The sequence below is a fragment of the Theropithecus gelada genome, chromosome 1 (genome assembly GCF_003255815.1).
Source record: "Theropithecus gelada isolate Dixy chromosome 1, Tgel_1.0, whole genome shotgun sequence".
NCBI classification, from domain to species: Eukaryota; Metazoa; Chordata; class Mammalia; order Primates; family Cercopithecidae; genus Theropithecus; species Theropithecus gelada.
The window spans coordinates 57,860,206-57,871,596 of record NC_037668.1 but is presented as its reverse complement, the minus strand read 5'-3'; positions in this window follow the sequence as shown (position 1 = coordinate 57,871,596).

Sequence of the window (11,391 nt, the reverse complement as noted above, 5' to 3'; positions counted from 1 at the left end):
GTGCTGGCAGATAATAGGCAAACTCTGTATTATCTGTTCAATTTTTCTTTTTTTTATTATACTTTATGTTCTAGGGTACATGTGCACAACGTGCAGGTTTGTTACATATGTATACATGTGCCATGTTGGTGTGCTGTATCCATTAACTCGTCATTTACATTAGGTATATCTCTAATACTATCCCTCTCCCCTCCCCCCAACCCAAAACAGGCCCTGGTGTGTGATGTTCCCCTTCCTGTGCCCAAGTGCTCTCATTGTTCAATTCCCACCTATGAGTGAGAACATGCGGTGTTTGGTTTTCTGTTCTTGCGATAGTTTGCTGAGAATGATGATTTCCAGCTGCATCCATGTCCCTGCAAAGGACATAAACTCATCCTTTTTTCATGGCTGCATAGTATTCCATGGTGTATATGTGCAACATTTTCTTAATCCAGTCTGTCACTGTTGGACATTTGGGTTGGTTCCAAGTCTTTGCTATTGTGAATAGTGCCACAGTAAATATATGTGTGCATGTATCTTTATAGCAGCATGATTTATAATCCTTTGAGTATATGCCCAGTAATGGGATCATTGGGTCAAATGGTATTTCTAGTTCTAGATCCTTGAGGAATTTCCACACTGTCTTCCACAATGGTTGAACTAGTTTACAGTCCTAGATATCTAAATCTGTTATAAAAAATAAACTCTCTTAATAAAAATATAAAAATAAATTTATAAATGGGACTAGCAATAGATTGGAAAAAGCACGAGAAATCATCAGTGAACTTGAATACAGGTCATTAGATATCCTTCAGATTAAAGCTCACAGAGGAAAAAAAACCCAACAAACAAAGCCTCAGTAACTTGTGAGAGGAGAGAAAGAATGAAAGAGAAGAGCAAACATTTGAGGAAATATTAGATAAATAACATCAAAAGTCGATAAAAGACAGCAATACATAGATTCAGGAAGCTCAGTGACTTCCAAGTAAGATAATTCTAAAGAAAATCAGATCTAAAGAAAATCACATCTAGACATATCATAGTAAACTGCTGCAATCTAAAGATTAAGAAAAATCAGGGGCAGAGGGGAGGACATGAAACGTATTAATACGGAGGAACAAGGATAATAATGAAAGGTGATTTTATATCAGAGAAATGGAGGCCTCAAGATAAACAACTTTTAATCTAGTATCTTTTTGATCCAGCAAAAAATTATTTTAAAGTAAGGTGAATTAAAAACATTTTCAGAGAAATGAAAGGTGAGAAAATTGGTCAGTAGATGCATACTACAAAATATCCTAAAGGAAATTCTTCAGTTTAAAGACAAATAGTATAGGATGAAATTTCAGATCTACAGAAAATAAAGATAAACATTGGAAATGGTAAACATAAAAAATACATTTTTTCAATTCTATAAAAGTTAATTAATGACTTAGAGAATAAATAATAGCAAAGTATTATAGAGTTTACAACACAGGCAGAAATAAAATATATGACAATAATACAAATGAGAGTGAATATAAGTAAAGTTGCATTATTATAAGACCTTTTCACAAATAAACTGGTATAATATTAATTTAAGTTACACTGAGACAAGTTAAGGATGCATATTGACCACTGAACTGGCAAGTGTAAGCAAAACCTCAATGAGCTCAATGGGAAAACAACATGTTATAAGCATTAGAACAAATAGCACAAAGAAATGTAAGTAAATGATGAGTAAAAGAGCTAAATTGGAATCCTAAAACATACTCATTTATCCAAAAAGAGGACAGGAAAGAAGGAACAAAGAAACAAAGAACAAATGGGGCAAGTAGAAAACAAATAAAGAGATAATAAAGCGAACATAGATACAACACTTGAAATAAGTCAGAAATCTTAGTTTAAAAGACCCAAATATATCATGTTTACAAAACATACACTTCAAATATAAAGACACAGAGAGACTGAGACGAAAAAAGATGAAAATATATATAATAAGCATAAGAAAGCTGATATGGCTATAATAATACCAGAGAAAGTAAACTTCAAGGCAAAGAGCATAAAAGAGGCAAAGAGGAACACATCGAAAGAGTCAATTTATTAAGCGGACATGCTATAGATGAAATTGTGTTCCCCAACTCCAAATTCATATGTTGAAGCCCCAACCCCTGGTGTGAATATATTTGGACAAAGGACCTACACAGAGGGTAATTAAGTTAATGAGGTCAATACGGGTGAATCCCTGATTTGATAGGATCAGTATCTTTATTGCAAAAGACACTGGAGAACTTGCAGGCGCTCTTTCCCTGTCCCTTAACCCCTTCCCTCTATTTCTCTGTCATGTGGGGATGCAGCTAGAAGGTGGCCATCCTCAAATGAGAAACAGAGCCCTCACAAGAAACCAAATTAGCTGGCACCTTAATCTTGTACATCCTAGTCTCCAGAATTAGGAGAAATAAATTTCTGCTGTTTAAGTTACCCAGTCTGTGATATTTTACGGCAGGCTGACCTGACTAAGACAATGTAAAAAAAATGAAAGAAAGCATAAATCGCCAATACCAAGAATGGTACAGGGGACATCATTACAGATTGTCTTTACATTAAAATGATTATAAAGAAATATTATGAACAACTTTTTGCCAACAAATTCAATAACTGAGGCAAACTCGAGAAATTTCTTAAAATTTGTGCCAAAACTAACAGAAGAGGAAATAGAAGTTCTGAGTAACCCTATTTCTAATATTTAAATTGAATTCATAATTAAAAACCTTTTCTGCAAAGGAAGCTCTGGGGCCAGGTGGCAATTTCTGCCCAACATTTATGAAATAAATAATACAAATTTTCCATAAATTATTTCTGATAATAAAGGTGGGGGCATTTCAAAATTTATTTTGAGGCCAGCATAACTCTGACATCAAACACTGACAAGCACATTAGAATAAAGAAAATTAGCTCAGGAACATGGATGCAAAAACCACTAAAAATTATTAAAACATACAATCTAGAAATATGTCATGACCAAGCGAGAATGATCAGGAATTCAAGGTTATTAACATTTGAAAATCTATCAACAACCCCACAACCAACATTATATTGAATGGACAAAAGCTGGAATCATTCCCCTTGTAAACCAGCACAAGACAAGGATGCTCTCTCTCACCACTCCTATTCAACATAGTATTGAAAGTCCTAGCCAGAGCAATCAGGCGAGAGAAAGAAATAAAGTCCGCCTAAACAGGAAAAGGGAAGTCAAACTATCTCTGTTTGCAGACAACTTGATTCTGTATTAGAAAATCCCATAGTCTTGATCAAAAAGCTCTTTCAGTTGATAAACAACTTCAGCAAAGTTTCAGGATACAAAACAATGTACAAAAATCATTAACATTCCTATATGCCAACAACAGCCAAGCTGAGAGCCAAATCAGAAAGGCAATCCCATTCATAATTGCCACAAAAAGAATAAAATACCTAGGAATACAGCTAACTAGGGAGGTGGAAGATCTCCACAATCAGAATTACAAACACTGCTCAAAGAAATCACAGAAAACACAAACAAATGGAAAAACATTTCATACTCATGGACAGGAAGAATCAATATCATTAAAAAGGCCATACTGCCCAAAGCAATTTACAGATTCAATGCTATTCCTATCAAACTACCACTGTCATTCTTCACTGAAATAGAAAAAAAACCTATTTTTAAATTCATATGGAACCAAAAAAAGAACCTGACTAGGAAATCCTAAGCAAAAAGAACAAAACTAGAGGCATCACATTACCCAACTTCAAACCATACTACAAGGCTACAGTAATCAAAACAGCATGGTACTGGTACAAAAACAGGCACATAGACCAATGGAACAGAATAGGGAGCCCAGAAATAAGGCTGCACACCCATAGCCATCTGATCTTCCACAAAGCTGATAAAAACAAGCAATGGGGAAAAGGTTCCCTATTCAATAAATGGTGCTGGGATAACTGGCTAACCATATGCAGAAGACTAAGCTGGACCCCTTCCTTACACTATATACAAAAATCAACTCAGGATGGATTAACAATTTAAATGTAAAACCCCAAATTATAAAAACTCTGGAAGACAACCTAGGCAATACCATCCTGGACATAAAAATGGGCAAAGATTTCATGACAAAGACACTAAAACAATTGCAACAAAAGCAAAAATTGACAAGTGGGATCTAATTAGACTTAAGAATTTCTGCACAGCAACAAAACAAAACAACAACAAAAAAGCTATCAACAGAGTAACACAGACAACCTACCAAATGGGAGAAAAATACTTGCAAACTATGCATGTGACAAAGGTCTAATATCCAGTATCTGTAAGGAACTTAAATAAATCTACAAGAGAAAAACAAGCAACCCAACTAAAAAGTGGGTAAAGGATATGAACAGATGAACAGGCACTTTTCAAAAGAAGACATACATGTGGCCGAAAAGCATATGCAAAAACGCTCAATATCACTGATGATTAGAGAAATGCAAATCAAAACCACAATGAGACACCATCTCATGTCAGTCAGAATGTTTATTATTAAAAAGTCAAAAAATAACAGACACTGGAGAGGTTGTAGAAAAAAAGGGAACAGTTATACTCTGTTGGTGGGAGTGTAAATTAGTTCAATCATTGTGGGAAGCAGTATGGTGATTCCTCAAAGAGCTAAAAGCAGAAATACCATTTGACCCAGCAATCCCATTACTGGGTATATATCCAGAGGAATATAAGTCACTCTACCATAAAGACACATGCACTTGAATGTTCATTATGGCACTATTCACAACAGCAAAGACATAGAATCAACCTAAATGCCCGTTGATGACAGATTGGATAAAGAAAATGTGGTCCATATACATAACAAAATACTATGCAGCCGTAACAAAGAATGAGATCATATATTTTGCCAGAGCATAAATGGAGCTGGAGGTTGTTCTCCTTAGCAAACTACTGCAGGAACAGAAAACCAAATACTGCATGTTCTCACTTATAAGTGGGAGCTAGATGATGAGAACTTATGACACAAAGAAGGAAACAACAGACACTGGGGTCTACTTGAGGGTAGAAAGTGGGAAGAGGGAGAGGAGCAGAAAAGATAACTAATGGGACCTGGACTTATTATCTGGGTGATGAAATAATCTGTGCAACAAACCCCCATGACATGAGTTTACCTACATAAAAAAACCTTCACATGTACTCCCTGACCTAAAATAAAAGATAAAAGATGAAAAAAAGAAAAGAAAATCAATCATACATAATTTGCCACATTAGTATAACAAAGGATAAAAGCCATATGATCATCTCAATATATGCCAAGAAAGCACCTACAAAATTTAACAGCCATTCATGACAAAAACTCTGAGCAAACTAGAAATAAAAAGGAATTTCCTTACTCTTAAAAAGGGCCCCTATGCAAAACCTAGAGCTCACAATAGGTGTATCGGTGAAAGGCTGAATGCATTCCCTTTACTGGAAACAGGTCAAGATGGATATTATCATCACTACTATTCAACATTGTGCTGAAGACTAATTAACTCAATAAGGCAAGAAAAAGAAAGAAAAGCTTGAGGTTTGGAAAAGATGAATTAAAACTTTAGTTGTTCATAGATGACACAAGTGTTTTAGAGCAAATTTTAATGAAGCTACAAAAAGAACTATTAGAATTAACAAATTTCAGGATGAAACTATAAGCAAATTTAATATGTTGTCTGTGTGAGCCATAGAATAAACATCAATTGATTTCTCTATGCCAGAGGTTGGTGAGCTATGACCTGTGAGCCATATCTGGCCCACCATCTGTTTTTGTATGGCCTGTGAGCTAAGAATGCTTTTTAAAAACTGTTAAATAGTTGAAAACAATTCAAAAAACAATAATATTTTGTGACATGTAAAATTGTAGAGAAGTCAAATTTTAGTGTTTGTGCCAGGTGAGGTGTCAGAGCCCTAGCAGTGGAGAGTGGTTGGCTCATGGGTTGTAAAATAATTTACTGACAATAGTATAGATTTGAAAAAGGAAGTTTTATGATATAGAAAAAACAGTGCAGAAAAGTGCAGTGGGGTGCCTCAGCAAGAGAGGACTGAGCATGCTCCGTGGAATTTTCCTTAGGAGTATTTATGAACCTTAAAGCAGGAGCTTAAGGGTAATTTAGACCATATTAGTCATGGAGGTCATGGTAAATGATTACATTTGCAGACATTTTGGTGCCTTGACATTAGCAAAGGTTGCACAATGGGTATCAAAAGACATGCATTCCAGAGGTATATGGAAATTCTAATTACTTACATATTTTGGAGAAGGAAGCCTGGTACCAGATGCTGCGTTAGATAACAAGGAAGTCTAATTACTTCTGAATTTCTCCAATAAGGAGTTTTGCCTCTGGGTGGTCTGCTTGATGGCCATCTTTGCTCTCCTCAGTTTGTAAATAAACCTTTATTGGAACACAGCCAAAGCTCATTTGTTTACGTACTGTCTATGGCCACTTCCATGCTACAATGGCAGAATTAAGTAGTTGTGATAGAGGGCATGTGGTCTACAAACCTTAAAATATTTACTGTCTGCCTCTTTACAGAAAAAAGCTTGCTGATGCCTGCTCTATCCTTTTTTTTTTTTTTTTTTTTTTTTTTGAGATGGAATCTAGCTCTGTTGCCTAGGCTGGAGTGCAGTGGTGGCAGGATCTCAGCTCACTGCAACCTCTGCCTCCTGGGTTCAAGTGATTCTCCTGCCTCAGCCTCCTCAGTAGCTAGGATTACAGGTGCATGCCACCACATCTGGCTAATTTTTGTATTTTTAGTAGAGATGGGGTTTCACCATGTTGGCCAGGCTGGTCTCAAACTCCTGACCTCAAGTGATCCATCCGACTCTGCCTTCCAAAGTGCTGGGATTACAGGCGTGAGCCACCACACCTGGCTTATTTGAAAATATTTAAAAGATACCATTTTTCAATAGCATCAAAAACAAGACATTTAAGGATTTTTCAAATATGCCTGACCTGTATTCTGAGTACCACAAGTATTTCACAGGAAAATTAAGGAATATTTGAATAAATAGGCATATTGTGTTCATGGGTTAAAAGATTATTGTTAATATGTCAATCCTACCCAAATTGACCTATAAATTTGACATACATGCACAGAAAAACGCAAGCAGGATTTTTTATTTTTGGTAGAAATCACCAAACTGGTTCTAAAATTATACATAAATGCAACAAAACTACACTAGCCAAAACATTCATTAATAACTTGGAGGACAGCCTGGGCATGGTGGCTCACATCTGTAATTCCAACACTTTGGGAGGCCAAAGTGGGTGGATCACCTGAGATCAGGAGTTCGAGACCAGCCTGGCCAACATGATGAAACTCTGTCTCTACTAAAAATACAAAAAATTAGCCAGACATGGTGGCAAAAACCTGTAATCCCAGCTACTTGGGAGGCTGAAGTAGGAGAATCTCTTGAACCCGGGAGGTGGAGGTTTCAGTGAACCAAGATTGCAGCACTGAACTCCAGCCTGGGAAACAAGAGCGAAACTCCATTTCAAAAATAAATAAATAAATAGAAAAATAAATAAATAAATAAAACTTGGGGGACATATAATACCCGACTTCAAGACTATGCAGGTATGATAATCAAGACAAAGAAAGAAGAGACAAGTGGGTTAATGGAACAGAGTAGAGAGGCCCTAAGTAGACCCACACATACATGTTGTCTAAGACTAAGATATTTCAATGGGGGAAAGGACTGTCTTTTCAATAAATGGTGCTGTAACAACTGAATATCCACATGGAAAAATTATAAATTTAGACCCTTACCTCACATCTTTTTTTTTTTTTTTTTTTTTTTTTTGAGACGGAGTCTCGCTCTGTCACCCAGGCTGGACTGCAGTGGCCGGATCTCAGCTCACTGCAAGCTCCGCCTCCCGGGTTCACGCCATTCTCCTGCCTCAGCCTCCCGAGTAGCTGGGACTACAGGCACCCGCCACCTCGCCCGGCTAGTTTTTTGTATTTCTTAATAGAGACGGGGTTTCACCGTGTTAGCCAGGATGGTCTCGATCTCCTGACCTCGTGATCCGCCCGTCTCGGCCTCCCAAAGTGCTGGGATTACAGGCTTGAGCCACCGCGCCCGGCCTCACATCTTATATAGAAATGAATTTGAGATAAAACATAGACCTAAACATGAAAACTAATGGCAATACAAGAGAAAAATATTGAATATATATCTTCATAATTTGGAAGTAGACCAAGATTTCTTAAGACACTCACATAAAAGCACTAACCATGATCACCAGGAAAGAAAAAACTATAAACAATACTAATTTGGACTTATCAACATAAAGCTTTCTGCTTTTCAAATAATATCATTAAAGAATCTGGTGCCTATAATTAATAACAATGTATTATACACTTGAAAATTTTTTTGAAAAGAAAATGTAAGCCATAAATTGGGAAAAATAGTCATAATACATATATCTGACAAAGGACTTGTACCCAGAATATATAAAGAACTCCTACAAGTGAATCATGAAAAGAAAAACTCAATAAAAATGGGCAAAAGACTGCAACATACACTGCACATTAGAAGAGATGCAAAACACATGAAAAACTGCTCAACATTATTAGTCAGGTATCTGTATCATGGGTAAAATTAAAAAGATGGATAATACCCAGTATTGGTGAGGTATACGGAGCAAATGAAAATCCTATTTCTGCAGCTGATGTAAAATAATAAAGTCACTTTTGAAAACAACTTGGCAGCTTGTTATAGTATAAAATATACACCCACACTCTGATGTAAAAATTCTACTTTTACGTACCCAAAAGTGATTAAAAAAAAAAAACACAAAACTTTGGTCTGCAAATAGACTATTTGAGTATTTTAATAGCAATTTTATTCACAATAGCTTCAAACTGGTATTAACTCAATCATCCATTAACAAGTTAATGGATAAACAAATTGTGGTATATCTACCTAACGGACTAACACTGAGCAACAAATGAGAATCAACGTATAAACACAAACAGGTACATCTCAAACATTATATTGAGCAAGAGATCCTAGATAGCTACCATGGAATTCTATCTATATGGCATTCTGGAACGAGAAAATTAATCTACGGTGACAGAAAGGGGCTGTGGCTGGGAGAATTGCTAGAAATTGAGTATAAGAGACATTGGGGGTAAAGGATATGTGGTGTATCTTAGCAGGATGTTGGTTAGATGGATGCACACAAAATTTTTGTACATATACATAGATGAGGAGAAGAGAGCACCCTCACTTGCTCATCCACCTGGGTGGCTCTGCCCTCTCTCCCCTACCTCTGTCCATGACGGTCCGCCGGCCCCCTCCCAGCGTCTCTCAAGCCCTACCCGGTATTCCAGCTGAGGCTGGGCCCTGGAAGGACCCCTGCTGTCTGGATGGGGTCCTTCCAAGGCGCAGGCAGCTGATTTGGGAGGCGATCCCAGGAAGCACAGTGGGGAGGGGCTAGCCGGGCGGGAAGAGGCTGAATCAAAAGGCGGGGGCGGAGGCTCGGTCCCAGGGCCATCTCAGGGACCGTGTCGGGGGTGCTGACTCTGCCCTTCGAGGGGGAATCGGGCATTTATCTGCCGAAGCCAGTCCCTCGCGGTGAGGGGTGCTCCTGGGTGTGGGACCCCTGGTTCCCCGGTCTGCCCTGCCTGGGACTGGTCTCGTTCCAGTACCCTGGGGAGCAGCTCCAGGAGGAGAGGAGGAGGGGAGAGGGCCGAGGGAAGTGGTCATGGCGCAGGTGAACGCAGAGGGGCCTTGGCTGGAGCGCCCACCTGGGAAGAGCCCCTCTACTGCAAGGATCTGCTGCAGCTTAACCAGCCTGCGCTACTGTCGCCAGCGCCCGTTTTAAATAGCCAAACCCTACTCACTTCATCCAGCAACGCACCCCCAACTTCACGCTAAATGCATAATTTGCTGCAAATTAAACTTAATGGGACTAGAGTAATTATATTGACTTTTTAAAGTACTTAGAGATAAATACATGATTAGATATTTCAGAGTATAAACTTTTTTTTTCTTTTTTTCCCCAAGGGAACCGGAGGAGGAGGCGGAGGCCTGAATCAGAGAAGACAGTGAAGAAGTGAGGGGAAGGCCTCAGAAACGCTTTTGAAGAGGCTCTTAGACCCCACGGGAGGAGTGGAAGCCAGGCCTGCCACCCGGGAGAGCCACTGGCCAAAATACAGGTGAAGCCTTAAAAATGCCCATACCTGTTGACCTGAGAAGACCACGAATCTATCCCAAAGAAGAATTCGAGATGGAGATAAAGATCTATGTGTAGGGTCGTTTATCCCAACATAATTTATAATGGTTCAATTTAGATGGGAAACATCTAAATGCCTAAAAACAGGAGATTTGTATGTCAATTATGGAACATCACACGATGGACTGTTAGCTGCTAAACCCAAAACCTTCATAAAATGATTCACCTGGGGAAATGCTCATAAAAATAAAGGGAATAAAAGCAGCATGTAAAACTGGTTGTAAAGTCCATTTCTAATTTTCCATAGAAAAAAGCCAGAAGGATGCATTCAAAAATACCAACAGAGGTTATCTCTGGGTGGGGGACTATAAAGGATTTTGGTTTTCTTCATTTTTTTGTGTCTGGAATTTTTCATAATAAACATCTGTGGTGAAACTATTATTTTAAATTTGTTTTTTTAAGTGGAAGTAGGTAGGAAAGAATCTCTACACCTTTTCCCTACAATCCAGTCTTCCTGGATTCAGCTCTGGGGCCAGAATTCTCATTTCGGGAGCTCTAGGTCTTCATTTCAGTCTCCTAGACGCTGGCTGGGATCCAGGCTGCAGGCTGTCGTTCAGAACCTTGTCTTCTCTTCTTTAGTAGCAGAATACCAAGGCTATTGGGGTGGGCAGGTGTCCTACTTCAAAGCTACACTTACCTGCCCATTTCAGAAAGGGGTGGCCAATGGAATGTGACTGGAAGTGTTAAACTGGCAGGACTCCCTGCCCTTTTATCCTCTCCCTTCTTTTTCCTTCCTGTCTGGAATGTGACAGTAATCTCTGGAGCTCCAGCAACCATCATATGACCAGTAGGCAGTCTTTAGAATGAGCTCAGGCACTGTGGATGGTAAGGCAAAACAAAGGAGGAACTGGGACATTAACAGAACCTGTGGATCTAACATAGGATATGCGGACTTTCTATGTCCATGATTATTTTAAAGAGAGGAAAAATCACAGTCTTTGATTTATTTAAGCCATTAGTTTTCAGATCCCTGTTACTAGCGCTGAATGCAGTTCCTAAAAGGTACACTGGAGGACAGTCAAGGATGGCAGAGATAAGACAAAATGCTAGTTAATACACAGAACACTCAATGAAATTAATACGAAAATAGTAACTTCTGTTGGAGCAGAGGAGGGTGGGGCTGAGGAAGATGAACTGAGC